This window comes from Maylandia zebra, linkage group LG7, assembly GCF_041146795.1.
Source record: "Maylandia zebra isolate NMK-2024a linkage group LG7, Mzebra_GT3a, whole genome shotgun sequence".
Lineage (NCBI taxonomy): Eukaryota > Metazoa > Chordata > Actinopteri > Cichliformes > Cichlidae > Maylandia > Maylandia zebra.
In genome coordinates this window covers 25,010,844-25,038,341 of record NC_135173.1, presented here as the reverse complement: position 1 = coordinate 25,038,341, position 27,498 = coordinate 25,010,844, and the positions used below count along the sequence as shown (strand labels likewise).

Below are 27,498 nucleotides of genomic sequence, written 5' to 3'. Positions count from 1 at the left end.
AAACACCAAACCAGTTCCACATCACTGAAGTTGCACCATTTTTACAAACCAATTCTGGTTCATTTGTTTCACTCAACAATCGGCCATGTGCGTATGAAAACAAAGGCGCTGCGCATGCGCGTTTTACTCATATTCTATCGCGATATTTCATTTTCCTATCGTTGCCTAACATTATACCGGTATTACCGTGAACGGTATAATATGGCCCAGCCCTACACTCAATTATATATTAGATTATATATTATATATTAGAAATTTGTTATAAAATAAAATAAGCTTACCATAAAATAATCTTGTCAATATAACATATAGTAGTCCAATACAATTAACACAAAAAGTTCATGTCTGATAAACAAGTGGTTTCTATAAATATTTGACCGGAATGAAAAACATAACAACAACATAAAAAAGTCATGTTCGTGTTACCAGAAAAATGTGTGCAGGTATAACATAAAAAACTAAGGTTAACCAAACATAACTTAATTTCGTGCAACCGATTACAATGATTTTTTTATGTTTATCCCACTGATTATTTTTTTCAGTGTAGGCGGAGTAGTCGAGCGCAGATCCACTGAGCTCTCAACACAGACAGCATTGTCAGAAGAAAAGTTGATAAAATAAATTAAACATTTTGTATTGTTTGATACATATGTGTACCGAACCGAGAGCACTGTATCGAACGATTCAATATCATTTTGTTTGTATCGAAAAAATATTGAACCGTGACACCAAAGTATCGAACCGAACCGTGAATTTTGTGTATCGTTGCACCCCTACTATATATATATATATATATATATATATATATATATATATATATATATAAACCACTGAAAAGGTCAAATCTGGTCTAATTTCAAATTTCATTTGACCACATTCCATTAAAATTTACATACACAAGCTACATACATACAGAGTGTAGTTAAAAGTATGTTACATGAACAAGGCAACACACCACAGCATTTATAGGCTAAGCTACTTTGCAGTGCTGGTCCCTAGTTGGCCATTTACAGACTGCATATAAAAGCCTAGTGGTACGTGGATATGAAACTGGAAATTCTTATTGTAAATCAAGCTACATCGTCCAGACTGAGAGGGGGTGGGACCATCAGCACACAGTTCAAGCATCTGGGAGGCATGCAGAACTTGCACATCTTTAAAGGCACTGTTACTGAGCAACATGTGCTACCATCAAGACAAGATCTTTCAAAAGGGCTTTACATCTGCCACTCCAGCACAGTCATTAAAAGTTTTATTCTCAAAGTTCTTCCCAAAATGTTCATAAACATTCTAAAAAAGCAAATAAATGATGCAGAGTCATAAATATGGCCCTGTCATAACTTTTTGAAGCAACATTTCTCAGTTTCAGAATCTGGTATTTGGTTTTTGGATAATTTGTTGAGGATTTACAATATATACATATGTATATACTTGAATGAACTTTACAGAGTACCAGTTTCTTTGGAAATAGAATTGTAGGAAACAATAACACACCGTTTTACTGAGGCTAGTTTACACTATTGGATAAAACTAGTCTCAGTAAAACCGGACCTTTACTAGATTCCTGGATGCTTCTGATGACCTGAAGACCTTATTGCTTAACTTCAAACTTTTTTCTAAGCTCCAACTCAGCAAAACTAGCCTCAGTAAAACTAGACATTAAAGTGCTGAGTTAAGTATATATTAAGGCTATATCTTAGCTTGTCTGATTTTTAAGTTTTTCAGTGGGGTTCTTCCTCTATAGGAATATGAAATAGAAAACTTATTTAAGGCAAAGCCATGTCAAGGAAACTCAAGTTATAAAGAATTAATCTTATGCAGACAACAGAGGCAACAATAGTGGGCCTCACTCAAAGAGGATCTGCGGGAAGGGAGAGTGCTAATGGATGTTTCTGTCAATTTCTGGATGTTTTCACAGGCTTACCTGTCCCGGCACAGTGCTGGATCAAGAGAGGGGGGTGCTGGTGGGCAGAGTTCAGAGATAGAGAGAAAGCAACTCAGCAGAAAGTGGGCAGGCAGGCAGGTGGATTCCAGGTATGTCACTGTTTCAAAGGAGAGTTTCAACCAGTATGACAAGGCAGTTCTGAGCTGGCTGTGACTGTTTAGTTCTAGAGATTTATTAGTCTTTTATTTATCCAGGTAAAAAATCTCATTGAGATTAAATATTTCATTTCTAAGAGAGACCTGGTATCATGGCAACAAAAGTCAAAATACATGTACTTCATAAGTACATAACATTGAAAACAAATACAATATTGTTGTTATGTTACCATACAACAGATGGTAACAGGTAGGTTTCTTCAAAAGGGAGAGGCAGGAATTCCAGAGAGTTACTAGATGGAAGAAAATATATGGGAATAGCTTTTTGAACGTCAGCAGCTTTAGTGACAAAACGTTGCCCAAAAGGCGTAGAGACAACGATCTGACGGAGAATCACCGCCATAGCCGAGCCTTAAGTTCCCCAGCAGGTGTGCAGCAGCGAGTACGGGAAACAGCAGCTCTGCCCAGCTCTCCACCTGAGAGCGAGAGCAAGAGTGAGGGAGAAAAAAAATGAAACGGGGGGAAAAAAACCCAGCCTGCCCCGGATCTTACCCATACCATTAAAAAAAGAGTCTTTAAGGACTATCAAATCACTTTTATCATGGCTCTGCTGATTTGTCTCACAAAATGCCAAAAAAATGAATAAAGAGATAAAATAAAAAGGAAATAAGGAAAGGAAAGGAAGTTCTGTCAAAAATGAAAAAATTCTAATGACCTTTAAGCAATATTGCAGAACTTTAATTTCTACATTTCAGTTGTGCTTAACAAAAGGAGGTGTCCGGTGTATCAACACAGAAATAGAGAAGATTAATCTCTGTGACCCATTTGGAGCAGTTTATGTGTGACTGAAGAAGTCAGTGTGACCTTTGGTGTAATGGTATGAATGCAGATAATGATGCTCTGCAGGGAGCCTCGTGTGTAAATTAGGGCTGCTTTTCAGTTTGTTATGGAGCATAATCAAGATTGTGCTCTGGCACCTCTGGATGGAAATTAGCATGGCTGAGGCGGTGAACTGTGAAGGGCTGGGGCATCTCGAGGACAGGTGCTCGCTCATACAGATAAGCTAACTCACTGATACACTTCCCATGTGCACAGACACACTTATTCACTTTGAGACACATGCACTTGACCTACAGTGATGTTGTTCATCCAAGGTCTCGCTTCCTTTGAGATAAAGAATTCGAAATGTCGAGGGAGTCCAGTGACGTTTAGATCAGCAGGTACTTTTTAAACAGGTTACAGCAAGTGTTTAGTGTTGATTCAATACTAAGATCCTTTAAGTTGAAACCTGTAGTGTTGTGACTTCCTCTGGCAACGAGTAGGCAGGAGTAATGTTAGTGGGACAATGGTGTCCCACTAACTGTATTTGCATTAAAAAAGCCTGGCAATAGATTTACACCTTCATGTTGCTGACTCTTTTCTCAGGGATTCATAAGTAAAGTTATTCCTGCAGATTGTCAGGCTAGTTTTTTTGTTTCTATCAGACCTTCTATACACCTTATTCACAGGAGACAGGTACATGGCAATTAGACACCAGCATCCCTCACTGTACAAGTGTTTTATCTGCCTCTCTCTCAGCTTATAATTAAACTTATTTTTTGTCCACCGTACTGCCAATTAAATGTTTTATGAGAACAGAAACTCCTCCTTGAAATGTTGTTTTATGCTGCTGTAAGAAAAATGTTTCAAGCATGTATGTAAATGCCTCTGCATCGAAATGGCTATGTAAATTGAGAGTTTGTATAATGGAAAATTATGCATGTGAGGATGGCAACGCTAGAAAAAAGCAAGCATGCTCGATACACTTTTAAACGGAAGATTGAGGCTTAGAAGTAACACGAAGAGAATGATGCACACATCTCTTCCTTCTTATCAACTGCCACCCTCCTTGATCTGGCAAAGCCATGCCGAGGATCAAATGTGCTTATGAGCTGCCCTCTTTTCATTACCCATCATGTCAGCGTATGTCTCAGCATCTGACACCTGCACACCAAGCCCCCTGAGCCTCTGCTTTTTACACTGCACCTATTTTCACCTTCCCAACTGCCAATTGCAACCCCCCAAATCCCCCCTTCCACCTCCACCCTACCGCACTACTACTACTCCTTCTATTTGAACCTGTTATATTGCTCATTCAGCAAATTACTATTCATGCATGGAACAGTTTCTGCTTCAGGGATGTAGTCGTCCATCTGCACCACTTTATTGTTCACTCACAGCACAGCTTTTTGTGGAGAAGGAAGCATATTCTGTTCATGTCCACTCACCCTCAGCATTCCGGCAAAGGAGGACATGGTTTATCTGCCTGCCCTGCAGCGTGTTACTCAACAAGGACCTAGAGATGTTGTGTCACCTGAAGATGTGTATGAACTTGGTCCTTCTATTAAAGCAGTCCTATTGTTTTTGCCTTTTTCCCCTTAATCTGTTTCTGAGATAGTGCTGGAGCTGTTTGAGAAACAGAGCGGGGGAGAGAATGCTAAGAGAATTTGTTTTGTCTCCATGCCAACATGTGGGGCCAGAGGTGGATATTTTAGCATTACAAAATATCAGTGGATTAAAAGATGGCCTGCATGCTGCCAAGGAAGGGCTTTAGTAAACTGAGTGGAAAAATACAGCACCTGTAAAACATGGTGCAATACATACTACAACATGTCAATTTTTTTGCGGGAGTTCACTGTTTGTGTGTCACGTCTTTTTTCATACAACTTGCCTCACATTTAATTTGTACAAATCGGGCAGATATTTTTGTCCAAAGCAGTGCACGAAGGTGCTATCTTCCAGGAGAATTTACATGTACAAAGGTGAATAAGTGCTGTTGGAAGAAGTGCCTCATTTTTATTATCAAGTGGTTCAAAGGCAAGAATTAGATTTTTCTGGGTTTTGCTAGTCATTATCCTTAGGCCTTCCAATTTCTGCCTTTCAGAGATGTTGCATTATATGTAAGATTTTTTTCTGTACCTCATTTCTGCATAGCAAGAAGCAGAATATGCCACAAATTAAGCTAACATGAACATTGCCCTCAAGTAAGCAAGTCTGAGAGAAAAAATAGCAATTTTAAGAGAGACCTGTGGTGACATGAAACAGCAATAATAAGTGTTTTTAGAAAATATAAAAGAGAGAATAATTTCATCACCTCGTGTGCAGTCAGTCATACTGCAGACAAAGCGAAGCCATTCACTTATCTTACATCACTTTAAAGCTGATGGATGTTAGCTTCCTGACCTTCCAGGCTCCTGGTTACCCAAGTGACCCTCTAATGTATTACCAGGTTATATTAGTAGCTTCATTTGTTTACATGAAAGCTGAGAAAATCTTATCTCAGGTCCTGCCCATTTTTTGTCATCTGCAGTTATTTTGGCCATGCTCACCTGAGTGTCACTTAGTCTATGTTGTTGCCATGTGGGTGCAAATTACTTAATGTTTGTAGCTTATGGCCCTAGTCACACAGCACACACACACACACACACACACACACACACACACACACACACACACACATATTAAATCTATTATTTCAGGCTCACTGAAACACATCAGGCAGTCACTTTGGAAAGGTTGAATTGTAACAATGAAAAATAAGAATTTTTATATAGTTTGCTCATTTTGTACAAAGAACCAAAAAATGTTCACTAATCAATATGAAGAAGAATTTTATGTGTTATGTTCTTCAGTTTCACTCTGAATATTTAAACTCAGGTTAGCTGAAGTAGTTTCCGTCATACTTACTGAACAGTATGTAGTGAACCTTGAACCTTGAACCTTGAAAGCCAAAAGCTAATCTCTGTGGGCAGCAGTTTCTGTGCTGTTTTCAATTTCTGTTTGGCCGGTCATTATGTATTACAGTTTTTTACAGACGCTAGGACACATTTCCCAATACTTAGGTCACTTTTGCAAAACACTTCACACAATCCTCCTAACTGACCATCAGCTTGGCAAAGCAGTTCATTTCACATTCAAAATGCACTACAACTACCAAAACACTTCATTCAGGTCTCAAATAAACTCATTCTTCCAGAACACTAGCAAAGGTTGACAGCCGACAAACACACTTTGTCACCCACAAAACAATGACCTAAAAAACACTAACAACATGTAGCATTACACAGTGTTTTCTTGTGTAAAACAAGGACACATCTCTGTTTATAATTTCAATACATGTTACTGGAATGAATCAGACATCATGCAGAATTCGTTAATATTTGTTTCTGTATTTTTATTTTTTTGCACTAAGTAATCCCAAAATACAAGAATTTGTATACACACCATCCACTGATACACATACAATAGTAATGCTAATCTACTCGGTCTTCTCCATTTGGCCACAGGTTCTCATCCACATCACATCTCATGTCATCTAGGGCAATACACCTAGGAAATAATCTTCTGGCATGCCAGAATTGAAGGAGTTGAAAAATTGAAGGAGTAACACCTGTGTAGATGTTCATCTACAATGAGAATAAGCTGTGGCTGGTTAAACTGCATTTTTAGATTTAAAATATGTTTCAATAAAATATTGCTGTTGGATTTTGCTGTCTTTTTAAGTTTTGCATTATGTTATTGTTTTGGCCATAAGTTTAACAGTTTTGAAAACAGTATGTAAGCACATGCAAAATGTCCTGTCCGTACAAAGATTTTTGGCAGTTGTTGTGTCTGAGTGAGAAGATAATTCATGAAATTTGAGAGATGTAGTCATTGAATGCATTTTGTGCCAAAACAATGATAACTGGTCCTCAGTTGCTGTCAGATCATATTATTATATTTATAAGTTCAAGTTCACGTAGATGTCTTCAGCTGTAGGCATAATATTTGTTCTCTCTGTAGTATCATGAATACAAATCGCCATGAACACACATGCACACAGTTTTGTTTGTTTTACCTTCACTGTTTTGCATTTCAATTTGACATTTGCATTTGTTTTAAATTCTTGAGGGTCAAATATTAAAAACACATTTCATCTATCATTGAAGCATCTTTCCTGCACTCTTAGTTCTGGTAATGGGATACACTTCCTTCTTGTTATCTACCTCATCTGCTTACTTAACTGACCCATCAAGTCAATTCACATCAATTTAGTTTTACTTATATAGTGCTAAATCACAGCAAAAGTCACCCAAAGGTGCTTTGCATTGTAAGCTAAATACTATGCATAGTTTTTAAATCAATACACCCACAACAATTTATGTAAGCATACAGTACTTAATAAATGTTTACTTTATCCCACCTCAAAGCAATACAGATCACATATATGGTTAATAGCCTTTTAGGGGTTTTTTTCCCCTGGAGGTGTCTATGGGTGTTTTTTGCTTTCATTCAGTTGTTAACTATAAGCATCAGTGTTCAGAATCTCACCTCAATGCATTTGCATTGTTAATGAGTTAATGAGATGTTTCGTTCTCTGATCCAAAGCGTTTGTCTTCCATTGTAGAAATACCATTAATCCATTACTTACAGGTGGGTATTAAGTCCATGTGACACCTTTAGTAGTGTGGGGTGTACAGTTCAGTTTTAAGAGCAAAGACTCACCCTCGAGAAAAAGGAAGCGGGACAATGCCATCTTGGCCCTAAGCACTGTGGATATATATTTATAGTATTTACCAATTGTGCCCAGGTCTTTTCGTCCAGCTCCTGTCTGTGTGCTTTCATTGTAGAACTGACGAACTCTTGGAAAGATGGCACTGATGAAGTAAATGAGAAGAAAAGGCTGCGGTATGCCAACTTATTAGCTGAAGCAGAGGAGAGAGGATGGGATGTGAGGGTGGATCTATTGGAAGTGGGCTGCAGGGGCTTTGTTGCCAGCTCAACCATAAGGCTCCTGAAGGAGTTGGGGATAAGAGGGCAGGCTCGAAGAAAGGAAATAAAAGAGCTTGCCACTAACACAGAAAGGAGCATTCATTGGCTTTGGTTAATGTGGAAGACAGTGTGGACTGCAAAAGGACCACGTGAAACTACCATGTGACACGCACCAAGGTCTGATCAGCCTGTGGTGGGCCAGCCTCGGATGAGGGTATGTTGTAATAAACACCCAAAACACTCAATGAGTCCGGGGTATACAGATGATGTGTCAAACTGTCAACTTACAGAAGAGCTGCGATGTCCCATGTGGATTTGTAACACCTAAGGCCAGTCGAAACACAGGATTAGCTGGAGTGCTTGCCCCAGTTCCAACCCACCCAAGAATTGTTCTGATTATTTTAGGGATTCTAACACCCAGTGCTATCAAGCAATGTACACACAAAACATGCTACACGCATGCATATATGTGCTACCACAAGCTGTATAATATATCTTCAATCACAATGTACACCTGCAAGCAGGTGTTCTTCACATAACAATACAGATATAGACTCACATATACATAAACACGTGTATGTGAAGTTCAGAGAAAAGCGAGGTTGAAAAGAGAAATTTGTGTACTCATGGCCATGTCAATGGTCATTATAAGATTGGGGAAACCTGCAGTTAGCTGAGATTGCAGAAGTCACTTGGATGTGACGAAACATTTCTCCAATTAAAAACGTTACGTCCAGATGAACAGAATCAACTTTTTGGCACCAGGACTTTTCTTATTGCTTGCTGCCAAGCCAGTCTGAGTGAATGGGGTAGAAGGGCCTTAGTTAGGGAGGTGATCAAGAGCCCAGTGGTCACTCAGACAGAACTCAGATTAAACCTTTATGGTAGGGTGGCCCGACGAAGTCACTCCTCAGTAAAAGGCGCATGAAAAAGAAGGAATTACTCTTGGGACCACTTTGCCCAACAAAGTATTGAGAAAAGGCCGTGAATACTTCTGTTTATGATATATATACTTAAAGATATAATATAGAATACAATCATAATGATAAGGATGGTGTTATATGGATGAAAAATGGCACTCAACAACCCACGATATAAAAAATATCAGTGAAAATCCGTAAGGGCAAAGATGGCTCCTGCTCCTGCCCCAAAGAGCCAATCAACAGCTGATTCAGAAACATATGAGCCCATTGTGTTGTGGGACTGATGCAAGCAAACAATGGAAATTTATGACCGTTTTAAATGCTGGTGGACCTATACCTTTTTATACACTAATCAGTAGATACATGTTGTTATCACTTTTCTTGGCTTACTGTACCTATAATAAAATGGTGTATAATTTAAATTACACTACCAAGTTTAAAAAGTGTGGTAAAATAACTTGCCTGCTGCTACAGTAATGTGGGGAATTTGCTAATAACGACATTCATTTTGACTTCTTGACATTTTATAAACAATTTATACATTATTTTCCGCATGACTATACCGAATCTAAAAACTAAAGGCTCCTTTTCCCATTACTTTTTAAAAGAACATTTATTACACAAACATTGTTTGTAGTATTACAGTACGAAATATCATTAAGCTGCTCACATGACACGCAAAATAATTCAGTTGGAACAAAAATTGGATTCAGATCAACTTGCTTTATCAACTGCCATGATCATCATCTGCATTTTCTTAATAGGCCTGTTCCTCTGCAAAATAAAGAAATTTCACTCTCACAAGCGTGTTCACTCATTTTAAGGGATGACATGCTTCTAATGAAGATGACATTATGCCTTGCACAATGGAGATCCATTTAGACAAAAATGTATCTGTCACCCTGAACACTCATTTATCAAGGAAATAGTATGCATCTGTGTATATGTGTGTGTGTGTGTGTGTGTGTGTGTGTGTGTGTGTGTGTGTGTGTGTGCGTGCGTGCCTGTGTTTCCCATTACATGACAGTGAAATTCTAATAAGCTGGTGTTAACATGTGACTATACATCTAAAGCAAGTAATGTCGATTTATATTAGCACCCCACACAGACGAAGATCACAAAAGCTTTATAGAGCATACATTAACAGAAAAAAATAACTGCATATATATATATATATATATATATATATATATATATGCACATTTATATATTACACAAACCTTTCAAATTATCTTAGTAACAATATACCTGTTAAAAATGTATACTACATAAAGTATCTGCATTGGACCCGAGCCACACAAGTCTAGAGACAGTGACCAGTAGGTATTACCTGACCAGTTGGATAGCTCCAGGTTGTTGGCAGTCTAATAATAAAAATGGTTGACATACGAAAAATCTCCTTGTGATTACATAGTTTACATGGAAGCTGGTAACTTGTCTATACACGCAAACTGGCAGCTGTGTGGGAGCATAACTGTGAAAAGTGTGATGCAAACCACAAGCAGAGAATGTTTTCCTTCAAAGTGAAAGTTGTGCTTTACTGCTGCTACCAACCTGCTTCAAAAGTCAAGTTTTTAGTTTGTTCTCTTTTTCCAGTTTATGTCGTACTTTCTTAATTTTTACAGTCACTGCCAAGTTGGTGAATGTTTATAGACGCATCAGCATTTTCCACACAAACTATGGGCAAGGGGCCAATTTGTCAGGCTCCAAAGAAAACACAAGAAGGTTTAGGGTGCAGCAAGCGCTTTGCAGCTGATTTCATGTAGCAACAGACAGCAACCTCCAGCAACCAGAGCAGCGATAGGAGGTTCCAAGGGGACTGATGACAGGCCTCTGTGTGACAGTTGGTCAGTTAAAAGAATCTACAGAATCTGAAAATATCGGTAGAGCAGTCCACAGGTCAGACTGTAAAGCTCAGTTAACTCATCTTTGGATGGTTACACGTGATAGATGTGTATTTGGACTAACTAAGCAAAATGAGGGATGATGAAGATGACACGTGCGATGATACGATGAGCGTTTGCATGCTTTGTATGGAAAGATCACAATTTTAAATTATATCCTGAATGCAACTTGGAGCCCTGTGAAGAGATATAAATAATGGGGTGATATAATACTGTCTGTTTGTCCTATTAAGTACTCCAGCACGAGCATTCTTGATAGCATGCAAGTGATCAAAGGCTGACTCACTAAGTGAGAAGAAAAGTGCATTAGAGTAATCAATGCTAGGAGAAATAACAACATGCATAAGCGTCTTTAGCTCTTTGTAAAATATAGGTCTCAGTTTATTGATCCCAGAGAAAAAAACAAGTTCTACAATCAAAATTAACCCCCATTTAAACATACATATATAGTGTACTATGTAGTTGTATTGCACATCTAATGTGATGGTGATTATGGTTTATGTGCATCTTTGTGTGTGTTTCGGAGAAACTAGGGAACACTCATGGACATTATTGGCCACGACAGCTCTGGAGCTGAGCCCAGCCTTGAGCCACGTTAACTGATGCGTCAGGTGTTAGCATTTCTTTTTCCTACCATCTTGTCAGATCAACAGACAGATACAGTAAGTCAAGCTGTGCCAAGCAAATCCAAACCAGGCCTTTTCCACTCCACTGCTTTCAGCACACCAGTTTCTGCACTTGGTCAGCACTGACTGTCCCCCACCCGCATATTTTTGGGGGCTGTCAGAAGAGCACAGGGCATATCTAAAAGAGGCAACAAATTGGACAAGATTCTGAATCAGCTACTGGAAAAAGATAAAAAAAAGAATCTTATTGATTTAGGTTACTTTTATTCAACAAATCAGAATAATTTGAATCTTTACAAGGAACATTTACCTGAATTTATCATTTGGAAATAAATATTCCTAGACCTATATAAAATCTTTTAGAAATGATGCTATTGTGAATGGAGTGACAGAACAGATAAGAAAAAATAGATAGAAAAGACGTGTGGTATTGCTCGACAAAGACAAATCCAGATCATATAAATTCAGCAACGTTCATTGCTTCAGCAATAACAGGAGAAATGAAATAAACACTACAACCACTCCATTCACTGGTGTACTGTCGGGAAGGACAATTCCACTCTATCGTATTGATCTAACTATATTGCCACAACATGCTCCAGTGCCTTCCTTACATTTGTAAATGGATGAGCACTTGTAATCTCTAAATTCAGACACAGATTGCAGCCCTTTTTCACCAAAGGTTTATTGCTCACAAACGTAATATATTACAACAGCGCATCATGTCACACTTGCCTCAGGTACAGCAATGTACTGATTAGCAAGAGGTGATTAGGATGAGGATAACACTTGGGCCAGACAGTATTTTGTCATGATTCTAATCCACGTGAAGATTGCATAATTAATCAAATAGTTTCTGCCTGACTATACACCACAAGGTGTGACTTAGGCATTTCTAGGTTGCAAACTAGAAATCTGATCCACTTCAGCATGTGATAGCAGAGCTAGGTGGTACCCCCACCCCCTCCCCTGATTTGGATGTTTATATCCAAGTCAGAAGAAGGAATTGTTGCCTGTCATATGTCTACGAGGGACATCATTTGTAACACTGATGATATTTTCATTTTCATCTTAGATCTTTGAACTTCAACCTTTTGTTAGTTGGTCTTTCACAGGTGATTTCCGATGTACTGCAGGGACTTAAAAAGGAGAAGAGGTAAAAAAAAGGTTTTTCTTTCTTGCTGACTGGTAGGAGAACAAGTGAGCAGCTGAAGGAAGCTGAAGCTGTATACTGCATTGAGGATTGTCATATGATGTCATAGACACATTACTCAAGAGTTGGCAGCCATATTGGATTTGATACAACAACAAGTTGCAAGGTGTACTGCCCCATGCAGGGTTTCCTGGTTGTTACTGGCTGTTGCTATTTAAAACTGGTTGCAGAAGCTGCTGCACCAAAATCCTCCTAGTTATAGCTTTCCTTGCAATGCATTGCTTGCAAGGAGATCACTACAGTTTGCTTTTGATTATCATATCTGTCTTTTAAATTCACGCTAACTACTAGCCAAGTGGTAGTAAAACTTAAAAAAGTATGATGCAAAACCTGAAATGGAGGAGACTTGCATTTAAAGTAAAAAAAAACTACTTTAATGTTGCAGCCAATATGTTTCAAAGGACAAAAGTTTTACTATGAAGGCAAACAGTCTCCATTTTTGTGTCAATCTTAGCTAATTATAGGCCAATCCAAACTTCCTTTTCCTGAAAAGGAAGAGGGTGTCCTGATGGTCGTACTCGGCTCAAGCACCCTCTGGGAGCACCCTCTGTCCTATACTGGGAGACTTCAAAGCTTATTGACATAAGGGTGTACAAAAGTGCACGTGGCACCAGGACATCCTAGGCCACAGGTCGATGATCCATTTTGTAATCATGTCGTCAGAGCTGCGGCCATATGTTCTGGACACTCGGATGAAGAGAGGGCCTGAGCTGTTAACTGATCACCACATGGTGGTGAGTTGGATCAGGTGGTATGATATGGATCAGGTGATTGACACATGGAAGGATCCTGGACAGACCTCCACAAGATCTTCAACACACACCAGCGGCAGAGCTTCTACAGCATTCCGAGGAATACTGAGGACACTGAGTCCGAATGGACCCTGTTTTAGCACCTCCATTGCTGAAACAGCTGCACTGAGCTGTGGCCGCCAGGTGGTTGGCGCCTGTCGTGGTGTTAATCCCTGAATCAAATGGTGGACACCAGAGTTGAAGGGAGCCACCAGTCCGAAGGAGGAGTTTTGGTTAGCCTGTGGGACTTGAAAGGCAGCTGACAGGTACCAACAGGCCAAGTGGAATGCGACTCAGGCAGTGATTGAAGCAAAAACTTGGGTGTGGAAGGAGTTCGGAAAAAGACTTTCTGACTGCCTTGAAGAAATTTTGCTAAACTGTTAGGTAACTCAGAAGAGGAAAGCGGTGCTCTACCTGCATTGTGTATAGTGCGGGTTGAGCACTGCTGACTTCAACAGAGAAAATTGTCAGGTTGTGGAGCAATCACGTCGAGGACCTCCTTAATCACACTGGCATGTCTCTTCCTTGGCACTCACGCCTCCTTAATCGTACTGGAGGAAGCAGAGTCTGGGGAGGAGGGAGACGATCTCCTGGGGTGAGGTCACTAAGACAGTTAAACAATTCCTTGGTGACAGGGGCCCTGGGGTTGATGAGGTTCGCCCTGAGTTCCTGAAGGCTCTGGATGTTGTAGGGCTCTCTTGATTGACACGCCTCTACAATGTTGAGTGGAAATCAGGGGCAGTACCTCTGGACTGGCAGACTTGGGTGGTGGAATCTTTAAGGAAGGTGGGTAATGGATTCTGCCAGTGACGCCCTGTGTAACAAATTCTGTTGATAATTTTTATGGATAGAATTTTCTATCCATAAAAATTATGGATAGACCGCTTGGGTGGTCACAGAATCTCATCTCTGCTTTTGCAGAGGATGTGGTTCTGTTGGCTTCAAGTGAAGGACTCCAGCTCGTACTGGAATGGTTCATAGCCGAGTGTGAAGCAGTGGAAATGAGAATCAGCACCTCCAAATCAGAGGCCATGGTCCTCAGCTGGAAAAGGGTTGAGAAGAGAATGGATGGATGGACGGACGGATGGATGAATGGATGGGTGGATGAATGGATGGATGGATGGATGATTTGTTCTTGCATTTGCACAATAACTAAGACCCGTTTATGTATTTGTTACTTGTAGGCTGGACTATTGTAATTCATTATTATCTGGATGTCCTAGAAACTCCCTGAAAAACCTTCAGTTGATCCGAAATACTACAGCAAGAATACTGACAGCCATTAGAAAGAGAGAGCATATTTCTGCCATATTGGCTTTTCATCACTGATTCATAATCTGGCTCCATCATATCTTAAAGACCTCTTAGTACCGCATCACCCCAATAGTGTGCTTCGCTCTCCTGGCTTACTTGTAGTTCCTAGCATATTTAACAGTGGGAAGAAAGGCAGAACCTTCAGCTTTCAGGCCCCTGTTCTGTGGACCAAGCTCCCAGTGTGGATTCAAGAGATGGACGCCTTCTGTACTTCTAAAATCAAGCTATCCAGCAATCACTTGCAACCAGTCGGGGAACATTCATTTTTCCCTTGGGTTCACTGGGCCAAAATGACAGAAAAGTTAACATCACATGTTTAGTGGTCATATGTCTGCAAAAACCTCAGTAACAGGACAAAGATGATCAGACAAAAACACTGATACTGAGAGTGATACAGTATATACAGTATATACAGTATATTCATTGTCACGGTCTGGAGGGCAGACCGTGGGGATGTGGGGAAAGGAGGACCCAAAACGCAGACTCTGCGATGCAAACAGTGCTCTTTATTTACAGTGGAAAGCTGTAAACACAATAACTCCCCGTTGCTCCCTCGAACCCCATGTGCGTGCTTCCCTCCGACGTCTGTGCTCGTGCTCGTGCTCCCCGCTGTTGTGTTATTGCACACCCTGTGCGTGCTGCCCTTCTGGTCCCTCGTTTCACCTGCAGGACAATACAGAAGCAGCCGTTAACACTGAACCCGCGCGCGCGCGCGCACACACACACACACACACACACACACACACACACACACACACACACACGATCCGCACTTCCTAATGCTACACACTGACTTGGAGTCTTAGCTTAATGATCCCGCGCCGGTGGGAGCTCCAACTCTCTCCTAAGTAGCTCCCCCGACGAGCCCTGATCACCAACAGGTGTGGCATGAACTTCAGGTGTGGCCAGTCCTTCCGCAGGGCCACACCCCTCAGGCCTGCAGGTGGCTGAGCTCCATCCTCCAGCCACACCCGCAGACATACACACCCATACCCTGCCTATACATATGAGTGGGACACAGACTAACACAGCACAGTGCAGAAAAACACACACATCACCAAAATAATAATAACAACAATATCAACGGGAGGTGAGTCAAAACTGCTCACGGATCCCGAGTCCTCCAGAGCTGGGTCCGTGACATTCATGGTGATATGGGTAGTTGTTATTCTCATGGGAGTGAGCAGCAACAGTGCAGATGACTGTGTGGTGAGGTCAAAAGAAAGTGTAAGACTGGAAAGATAGAAAGGGAATGCAATCATTAACACATAAACTGAATGTAGCTCCAAGACCATTTGGTTGCTTAAGAAAAAGTCCTTTGTTGTCTTGTACATATATCTAGTAAGATCTCTCTTTACCATTTCTCACTGCACTACATATATAGAATACATTAAATAATAACTTATGTGAACGATGCATGGACACAAACATGCTACTTGCTAATACAAACTTTGTCAGAGACAATATCAGATTTTTAGAGTTCAGACAGTCAGATCATTTCTTCAACAAGTTAACAGGATCTGAACAGGATCTGATATCTTTCTTTCCTCCCAATCGACAATTTCTAAAGTGCTAATGCATACACAAACACCTGAACAGACACACACACACAGAGGCATTTGACATCCCCAGAGTCCGCCATTATACACAGCTTCATTTGAACACAGTCCTGGGGATGAATAATGATGCAGAAGTGTGAGCACTTTGTCTGCTCACAGCAAGAGCAGCTCAGCTTACTTTCTGAGAGGCTGTCAGGGTAGTCAGCATTTCTCTTGTCATTGGACAACAGCACCCTGCTCTTAACATAAACCAACACAGACACATTTGCATCAGTATACACAAGGGACTTTTTCTGCCTACATCTACTCCTGAAACATTAACCCTTGATATTCAATATTTATTGCAAACGTAACCTCTTTGCTACCAATGTAGCCTTATCTTATAGAAAATGTTTGTATTTTTAAAGATATATAAAATATAAAAATGTTGTTTATGTAGGTTTTTAGCAAAATGACAGCAGATATTGGGGTGGACGCCACAATTCAACTTTTTTGCACATAACAGACATTTGTGAAGTTTGGAATTAGACAGATGTGACTTTGTGGTGAGAAATCCTTAACAGTGACCCTTCCCATAACCTTAACATATTGCGTCCTTACTCTGTCCAAACTGATCTTATATTAAAGGTTGAAAACTCAAGGTGATTTTCAAAGCCTAGCTAGTTACACACATACACACAATATGTGTCTACCCTGGACTCAGTGGGAGCCACTTTTTGAAGACTTCTTATTTGTATTTCAAGGTTGCACACTGCTCACATTGCTGGAGGGCAATGTCTTTGTGTTGATGGCACATTGGAGTTCATGGCAGAAACAGTGAAGTCACTCTGCTGTAAAATGAACAGCAAAATGAAAAGTTTGTAATTTCTTTAATAGTAAATGTAGATTATGTTTTCGGCTTCTATAGAGGAAAGATGGGCATGCTGCAGAGAGTGCACTGCTTGAATTAAATGTGAGACCGTATTATCACTTGAGAGACATTAAATTATTTTCCATTTACTGCAGTTTCATTTGCAGTGGGGTTTTTTTTTTTAGGTTTTATGTTTTCATTTTTTGAAAAAAGTAAATAATCCATCATGCCAACATTCAGAAGATAAATGCTGGCTAATAACACTCTCAGGAAAATAGCTGTTTTTCCCCATAATTTCTTTTTTGTGACAATCCGCATTTTCATATTTTCCTCACAAGGAATGCAGAATCTGTAGAAGAGGTAAAGAGAAAAAACTTCAGGTTTTGCTTTAGGAAAACATACCAGAAATATGATTTCAGGGTTTTTAATTTAATTTAATTAATTTAATTTAATTTCATTATCTTGCACAAATGAGTCCTCCAAAATACACCATTTGAGAGCAGTTCAGTAATTATAAAATGCAATCATAAATGTCTTAGGAAAATAAGGCTCTGTTATACTTTTCAGCTGTGCCAGTCTTTCTAATATCGTGTACCTCGTCTGAATGCGGTAAACACCATCAATCTAGGTTAAAGAAAACATGAAAATTACAGAAACCATCTGAGGCCAGTAATAAGATATTATTTCAGTGTTCAGTGAAAAAAATAAATAAATAAATGTGCTACTAAAGTTAAAGAAAAAAAAGTCTCATTGTCTGTTTCATGGTGCATCATGGGTTCTTGTGCTTCAGGCATCCAGTCACATCATTTTGTAACTCTGAAATGTGGCACAGCTGTCGAAGCTAACAAAACTCCTCGAGTGTGTAAAGAGGTGATTAAATACACTTTCTTCTGCTTTATGAGACTTTGACGCGATACTAAGTTCATCTTCATTCACTGATCCTCAGGGCAATTTAAATGAAAGTGTTGAAAAGGGGTTATTGAGGTCAGGAAAGCAAATTTAAGAAATAAATATGAAGGTAATAAATTAACAAATAAAACGTATGTATCTTCATCATTTCGAACTTATATGTTTGATCTCCAAAGAGTTATAAGAAGTATCTTTTTTTTAAAGAGAAGAGGATTTACAAAATGCATCAATCCTGGTGTTGATTTAGGGTTAAAAGGACAAAATTTGTGTATTTAATTATGGTTACTAGAAAATAAAAAGGAGTAAATACGATTTTCCTATAATTTACTCACTTTGTCATTGAAAAGAGGAATGAAGTTGTCATGAAAACTGTGGCTGTAAGATGACTCTAAGAGCCTACTTGTTTTTTGTATTTTGTCCTGTACTTTCTTATTTAACTCCTACTGCTCCTCTATATGACATGAGGGGGGCTATAGCCTATAATATAATAATATATAGCCTAATATAAATTTAAAGCTATTTATACATGTAAATGTCTTTTCTTCACACAAACAAGTTACATAATGTCAAAAAACAACTAACTTTACCTTTCTGGGAATTAACATGACATTTTTGTTTTAGTCAAACATAAGATTCAGACTTGGAGATTGTGGCGGAGCCTTTAAAAACATTTTGAAATGGAAATAAAAGTCATGTCCTCTCTATATATCACATGTGTCTACAGCAGGTAGTGGGCTTTTTAATTACTTCCTCTTTTTCTAATTAGCAGGCGTTCTTGGAATTTTGTGCTGACAAGAAGAAAATAAACATTAGCAATCAATTATAAAGGGGTGTAGCTTTTGAAGCTCAAGGAAAACAGCAAAATGAAAAGTTTTTTCATTTCTTTGTTTACAAAAATATTAAACCTAAGCATATTTCTGGAGAGCTTAGCTGAATCTGTCATCTAGAAAGCAGTCATAGCTGACTTCTCTTTTTGAAACAAGTCAACCAGAGGTCACTGGAGCAGCGGTATTGCCATAGAAACTCATTCTGCGTGATATGAAACAAACATGGCCACCATGGTCATCCATCATCTCTCTAGTGAATCCCATCCATCATCGCAGACGCATGCTGACATCCACTTTGCTCTGGTTCCTCTCGGCTGGAGTGTGATTGGACGGTGTTAGGGAGCTGAGCTGCCTAAGTACACGGGTGCTTTCATGCTTGCAGAGCAGTGAAATGCCCAAACTGTACAACCTGACAGAAACACACTAATTTAGAAATCTATAGAGATGGGATTCATCAACCTTGGAATTCGGTTCACAAGAAAGATTTCTTTTTTCTCCTTTCAGACAAAAAGCAGTGTGATGACCATGAACACAACAGTAAAGTATTTTCTGATACACACCAGTGTATGTGGGTTTTTTTGTTTTTGTTTTTTAGGAAGATGAAAAATTCACTTTACCAGAGTTTTGGTGAGAAACATCAAAACTGGATAATTCCTACAGGGAAACACGTTACTACAGAAAATTTCAAACCACGTTAATAGCTCAATGCACTCCCCTTTCCTTCCCTTGAAGTTCACAAGCATTAATACATACTCAAAATATAGTTCAAATGTTGAAAAAATACATTTATATCTGTAGTAAATGAAAAGCAAATGTACTTTTGTTCAGAAAAAAAACTTTTTAAAAGTTTGTTCGTCCATGCATCCATTTACCCCATGCTGGTGACTTACAAGAACTGCTATATCATTTTGCAGTCATGTAATTATAAAAAGCCATCCATCCATCCATGCTTGGTTTTTGTTTTATTTAAATTTTTCTGTTGGGGGAGGGGTGGTTTTAAAATGGAGTTTTGCAGCAATCTGACACTTCTAAGGCAGGAAAAAGAAGAAGGATGTGATTTAACAGAGAAAAGTGAACAAAAGCACTTGAGTTACAGATGCACACATGTCAAAGTTTCATCACAATGTCAGCAGACATTTACTGTAACAAAGTGACAGACTCAAAGCTGATTCCATGAGCAACTTACATTATTTATCTCTGCCATTAATAGTAAAAAGAAAACTACTGATGCTGACATTTCCTCAGCTGACAACAACAGTGCAAAGTGCCTTTTCTTTTCAACTTTCAGATAGACTACGTTTTTTCAGAGATGAAAGCAGCATGACTGGACCAGAACCCATCAAGGCATCCAGATAAGATCCAGCAGGAGATAAGTCAGAGTGAGCCCTTCATACAGGGTACAAAGAAAAGAAAAGCGCCAGTTTCAAATGCTTTTCTTTGAAATTCCACTGAATAAAATGACATTTGAATAACATAGCTATCTACATCTTTGGGAGTTCTGGGTTGTGAAGCTGGTTTTTATCACACCTCATTGTCAAACCATCTCCATAGGATGAATACCTAAAACACCTAAAACAGCCCCACATGCAATAGACACCTGTCATTTATGAATCAGTATTCTTATGATGTGCTGTGATGAGAAAGAAACTGTTCAGTGGGGAAACAAGATGAGAGTGCCTCAATGTTTGTGATGCAGAGCGCCAATCAATTAAGTGGATAAGATGTGAATGATTACTCTAAGAGAGTGGCAACTTAATAGCAACATAGACTTCTGCCAATTACGTTAATTACTTCATTTAATTTACAATGGTTTGTTGCAGATGGTGCATTACCGTTGTGGCTAACAGGAATGGTGGACAGAGTGAAATCACGTAAATATAAACAGACCCCATTTTACTGATTCTTATATAGCGCTTTCCTACTCTCCCGGAGTACTCAAAGCGCTCTATACAACATGCCTCATTCACCCATTCACACACACACTCATACAAGCACTTCTAAACTCAAGTGCAGCTAATAAACATTCACGCTCCGAGGGCAACCTTCCGATCAGTAGCTGATCTGCAGTGTTGGGAAGGTTACTTTTAAAATGTATTCCATTACAGAATACAGAATACATGCCCCAAAATGTATTCTGTAACGTATTCCGTTACGTTACTCAATGACAGTAACGTATTCTGAATACTTTGGATTACTTAATATATTATCATGCTTTTTACAACAACGTGAATGTACTATTGCTGTGTGATTTATTACTATTACTGAAGGTCCGCGACTCCGAACTGTAGTAAAGGGACCTCTGGCTAATACGGCGGGGTCGCTGTCGGCTCGTAGCCCAAAACTAGCTTTACTTTGTTGTGTGGGTCAACTTTTCTTGCGAGAGACAGAGAGAGGCGTTGAAAGGCTGCTCCAACGGAACTTATTGTTTTCGGAGGAAAACACGAACACGGTGTACAGTCGAGTCTTAATAGCTTACTTACAACTGGGCTCGTCAGGCACTCTTCTTGGCTGCAGTGGTTATTATTATATTTACATGCTTCCAGCTCCCGTTTTTCCTCAATGACAACTCGTACCTTTCCACTCCCCTTTTTCTCCCTCCTCGCGCTCACAGACCCATAACGTGTATGGCAATCCATTCTCCCTGCAACACGGACTACACTGCCCATGATGCTACATTCTTTAGAGCTATGCTTGTAGCATTCTGCCTGTTAGCTTAGCACAACAACAACAACAACGAAAAGGCGCTCTCTCACCCAGGAAACACACAGTCGCATAGAGAGAGAGAGAGAGAGAGAGCGTCGCCCTGTAACCATGGCAACCGTAAGCTGCCGCCTGGAACAACAGCACGTAGCTGTCAAACAAAACCCAAACAGTCCTGGCCCGCGACAAAATGAAACAGGAAAGTACCGCAGTGTAATCCATTTATTTCAACAAAGTAACTGTATTCTAAATACCACCTTTTTAAACGGTAACTGTAACGGAATACAGTTACTCATATTTTGTATTTTAAATACGTAACGGTGGTACATGTATTCCGTTACTCCCCAACACTGCTGATCTGCTCTACGACCTGAGCCACAGCCACCTTTGAATTTAAAAGTTGAACAAAACATGAGCCACCTTTTTAAATTTTGAAGATGTTTAGCTTGTGTCTTTTTCACTGCTAAGATAAGTGCAGACAATGGGTAGATTATGTGTTCCTACCTTGTACAGCTTATACTACTGACAGCTTCATATTGGATGTGAAAAAAATCACGACCAGCTGTTTTAACTGTATGTGACTGCAGGTATGTATTTTATCTAATAATTCGCATACCGCCAGAACAGGAGCACAGAGGATGCAGTCTCCATCGCACTGCACTCTGTCCTCTCACACCTGGACAACAACACCTACGCCAGAATGCTGTTTATAGACTTCAGTTCAGCATTCAATACAATCCACCCCTCACAACTCATCAGGGAACTGACAGACCTGGGCATCAGTTCCCTCATCTGCAAATGGTTACTGGACTTCCTGACCAACCGCCCCCAACATGTCCGGCTGGATAACCGCTGCTCATCTACAATCACGATGAACACCGGTGTACCACAAGGCTGTGTGATGAGCCCTTTCCTCTACTCCCTCTTCACCCACGACTGCAGACCTGCTGATGGTTCCAACACCATCATTAAGTTTGCAGATGACACCACGGTGATTGGCCTCATCAGTGACAACGATGAGGCCGCCTACAGGGAGGAGGTGGATCGTCTGGCTGAGTGGTGCGACAGAAACAACCTGCTGCTTAACACCGAGAAGACCAAGGAGCTCATCGTGGACTACAGGAGGAATGCTGACCCACATCCACCCATCCACATTAAGGGGACGGCTGTGGAGCGTGTGAGCAGCTTCAAGTTCCTGGGAGTTCACATCTCCGAGGATCTCACCTGGACGACCAACTGCTCCAAGCTGGTCAAGAAGGCTCACCAGCGCCTCTTCTTCTTGAGGACTCTGAGGAAGAACCACCTGTCCTCAGACATCCTGGTGAACTTCTATCGCTGCACCATCGAGAGCATCCTGACCAACTGTATAACAGTCTGGTACGGGAACTGCTCTGCCTCAGACCGGAAGGCGTTGCAGAGGGTCGTGAAAACTGCCCAACGCATCGCCGGAGCACCACTTCCTGCCATAAAAGACATCTACAGGAAGCGGTGTCTGAAAAGGGCTGGGAAAATCATCAAAGACCCCAGTCACCCATCACATGGACTCTTCACCCTCCTGCCCTCTGGGAGGCGCCACAGGAGCCTCCGGACTAAGACCACCAGGTACCGGAACAGCTTCTTCCCCACAGCTGTCAGACTCCTGAACTCTGCCTCCTGACATCTGACCCACGTTAAACTCATGGACTGAACATACACACACACACAATGGACAACTGTACCCTCAAACACACAATAATAACATGGACTGAACCACCACTCACAACCACTAGCACTTTATATAGCCTCTGTAGGAATTATATCTCACTTATCTTAACTGCACTACTGTATAGCTCTGTGTAAATAATCATTCTGTACATTCGATAATCTTTAATCCTACAACTGTTTACAACTTGCATAGTTCCCATTTCTGTATAGCTGTATATCCCAGATTCTGTAAAGTTATTTATTTCATATTCTGTATAGTTTTTCATATTTATATCCTGTTCATATCCTGTACATAGCTTGTACTCACTACAGCCTGTACATACTTATAGTTATAGAACATTCACAACATACTTCATACCGTGTACATTAAAACATACCATAATAGACCCATTTCTGTAATATACTCACATATCTTTATTGTTGCTAATATATATTGTAATCTATCTATATCACTAAAGCACTTCTGGATGGATGCAAACTGCATTTCGTTGCCCTGTACCTGTGCATGTGCAATGACAATAAAGTTGAATTCTATTCTATTCTATTCTATTCTAACACTGAATTTTTTTCTTGTGATAATATGAGGTCAATTTTTCATCCAACCTTTCATCTGTCCCAGCTGTAATTGTTGTTTCTTGCTCAGCATGCAAACATGTTAAACATGTTAAACATTACACTGTTGTACATTAGCTGTTAGTGTTGGGACTGACACCACATTAACATATTAACCACACTACAGTTTTACCAAACTTTGTAGTTCAGATTTAATGATGTTTATTTTTTCATTTGTTTGTTTACATTAACAGAACAATTTCAAAGATCCATAATTCAATAAGTAAATAGAAAGTAAGAAAGGCTGAAGTTCCCTTTTATTTAATATATGTAAATGGTTTTGCAGGTAATTATTGTGGTATAGTACCAAAAAAAAGTTATCAGTGAGAGGGTTTAATTTCTTTGAACAGATGTATATGAAGGTCATCACCCTCACAATCATTATCATTATCGTCTTAATTATTACCTCAATCAGCATTATCATTATCAGTAATACCCCACTCTCATCCCTGTCACTGTCTCCCCAGTCAAAGCTTTAAGAGGCTTCATATCATAAGGAAGTCAAGTAATAAATATTTATTGGATTTCAGACTCCGTCTTTTTTTCTCGAGGTTAATTATTCAGGAAAAAAAATTGTCATTTGTACATCCTGGTTTTGCATATATAGTAAATGTGCAAGAGAAATCATTATGTTTTAACAGACTTCTGGGTCACCCAGGTAATTTGGTAGAGGCTGAGCTATGCTAACTGTCGTAGCATACTTCCCAGAATCACATTAGTGTATACTGTAATGGGTTACCAGGTAATCTAAGAAAGGACGGAGCAGAAAGATTGCTGCCGTATTCAAAAACGTCAATAGAATTAACAAAATGCTGATCTGGATCCTGTTAGTCAGAGGTAGTGAATATGTCCTTACAATAGATTTTTCATATAATTGCCTGATTACTTGCATATTTTCTTGCCATTTTACTCAAGTGCTTCCATTCTAAAGCCCTGCGTACTTGGCCTGTTATTCAAAAACAAGGTGTGCCATTTTTTTGAAGGTTGCTAAGCATAGCCTTTCTCTACTAAGACTTAATATATCATTTGTTCTGCTTTATTTCTACTGCATCAACATGTCTTCCTATGTTTTCATGTCTTTTGATTATCCTAATTGTAGAGAGCACTTTGGTTAACACTTGTTGTTTTAAATGTGCTATATAGATAAATTTGACTTTGCCTGTCCAGATGGAGAACAGATGGAGAAGAGTGGAGGTCTTCACTAGTGCCCCAACGACTTCACTTCAGGTATAAGGACAAGTGAAGTGAATGGCCTGATGGTGAACACTGGTGACATTTCTTTTTTCAACACGACTCAATAAAATATGATTTGATGATATTTGGTCTGTTTACAATTTTAATGTAATTTTTTTTATCTCACACCCTATTCCCCGCCCCCTAAAATAGATAACCTGAAAGGTAAATTTAACATATGTTATTTTACTTCTATTTTATTCTTTTCCTATAAGATTTATAATGATTTACACCTAATTATACTTTTTATGGGTTTGACAAGCCATTAAAGTTCATGATGACTGTTGAGCAGCCAAATACTTTTTTTTTCCAAGTTAAATGCAAATACCCACTGCATTATATAAACTGTCATAAAAAAACAAAAAGTATAAATGATAATGATAGCTTTACATCCCTGCCAGATCAGCCAGTGTCAGGTCAGCTTAAAACTGCTCATTTGAGTTTATTGTGATTGGCAGAACATAGATTGATCTACCCCACTCCCTGGCAGTGAACTTTAACACTGCAATAGGCAGTGGACCACAGTGTGATGCAAATGCACGCCTACACTCTGTTACCCCGGTGGACAAGTGTCAACACTTTCTGTGAATATTGATCTTTGGACAACACTGGATTTAATATGCTTTGTACTTGTCAACAGCCACAAGAGAAGCATCGCCTTGGCTCTACTTACTGTGATTTGATGAACGTTTTGCCTTAAACTGAGAGGAGAAGTTCTATTTTGAGCACACACAGCAGCATCACAAGGCTTACACAAATATGCCATCCAATTGTAAATGCAATGATCTAGCACAATGCCAATTCTGATTCGTTTTTTGGGTTTTTATTACAGTTTAAAATAATACTTTGTTGACTTGATTAACATCATTCTTTAGTATTTAGCTTAACAGCATTTATGAACATAAGTCGATAGACATACATGACAACGATATTTATACATCCGTTTTTAGATTATTTTATAATGTACAACAGAGGTTGCACAGGTAGTCCAACACATCAAGTCCAACACAAAAGCACTTTGAATCACCTTGTTATTGAATTGTGCTATACAAATAAACTTGCCTTGCCTTGCCATTGCCAGAAGATTTGTCGTGTCTCCCAGCAGAGTCTCAGGAATGAGGAAAAGATTGTAGGAGAGCTGGACAGGGACATTGAAGGTCCTAATCCCATGAGCAGAATGGTATCTGCTCCTTGGTGCAAGGAGGAACAGGATGACCTCCAGCAGGCCACTGGAGTGGGCTACCATCCTTGTTTGGTTGGGTATACACCCTGAATTCAATTAGGCCCTACCCTGAAGCTGTGGGTCCTGGGTTCCTTCTGGTGCACAACAATGCATAGGAGAACTACCAAGAACTACCTTCATACTGTGGCAATAGTGTGAAGGTAGTTCTTGGAGTTGGAAAAATACATATCATTGCTCATCCATGCTCATCTGACCTAATCCCAGTAGAACACTTCTGGGACATTATGTATTAGTCCTTCTGAGGCTTCATCTCAAACTGTCCTGGAGCACAGTGATGCATCCTTTCACACTTAACATATCACTCAGTCCATTTCAGTGTAGATATCCCGCACGAGGGTTTTCCCATTGAGATCTGATTCTGTGTTCTAAGTGTTCCTCTCCTTTGGGATTAATAAAGTATTCTGATTCAGATTTAATTTTGTTTGAGCAGTGTAGACTGATAAAACGAGACAGCAATTTAAATTACACATGTCTGGTCAATACTAGACCCTTCAATAAAGTCAGCATTGGTGCAGTCACTGATGCAGTGTATGTGACTGCTGCATTACTGCTTTTAAAGTAAAAATGTGTGGCATTTTCATCTGTCAGAGTCCTTGCTATTTATTTCTCTCTTGTCTGATCATTACAGCTTTTTCAGCCGTCATATACGACATGATAGCTTTCACAGTTTTACAGTTTTATAGTGATAGCAACATTGTCACCATGGACATATAAAGCTATAGATACGTCTTCAACAGGAAAGCCATGGGGAAATAATTTCACAGCAATGTGCTCACTGTTTGACAGGTCCTCTGGGAAATGCAGCTCAGCAACATCACATTAAAAAAAAACTGAAAATGCTATCAAATATTTAATATATTCTGTGAAATATATTTAATTAATTTATATTAAATAAAATTACTTTTCAACACAAGCAAAAGGGCAGCATGGTGGCATGGTGGCACTGTTGCCTCACTTCAAGAAGATCCTGAGTTCAATCCCACCATCAGGCCGGGGTCTTTCTGTGTGGCGTTTACATGTTCTCACTGTGTTTGCGTGGGTTCTCCCCGGGTACTCCGGGTTCCTCCTACAGTCCAAAGACATGCAGTTAGTGGGGTTAGGTTAACTGAAATCACTAAATTGCCCAAAGGTGTGAATGGGGGAGTGAATGTGACTGGTTGTTTGTGTCTATGTGTTAGACCTGCAACTATGAGGTGCCGTAAGGGACATTATTACTGAAACGCTCTCACACAGTGTGAGAGTGTTTCAGTAGTGTGTGTG

At 39.6% G+C, this 27,498-nt stretch overlaps 1 long non-coding RNA gene across 1 annotated transcript; it reads left to right on the top strand.

Annotated features, from left to right (window-relative positions):
* Positions 1-1,972: 1,972 nt before the first annotated feature.
* On the top strand, positions 1,973-25,056 carry LOC143419431 (uncharacterized). Its single transcript, XR_013099401.1, has 3 exons — positions 1,973-2,034; positions 20,035-20,125; positions 24,930-25,056. It is a non-coding gene; the product is annotated as an uncharacterized LOC143419431 (long non-coding RNA).
* Positions 25,057-27,498: the final 2,442 nt, after the last annotated feature.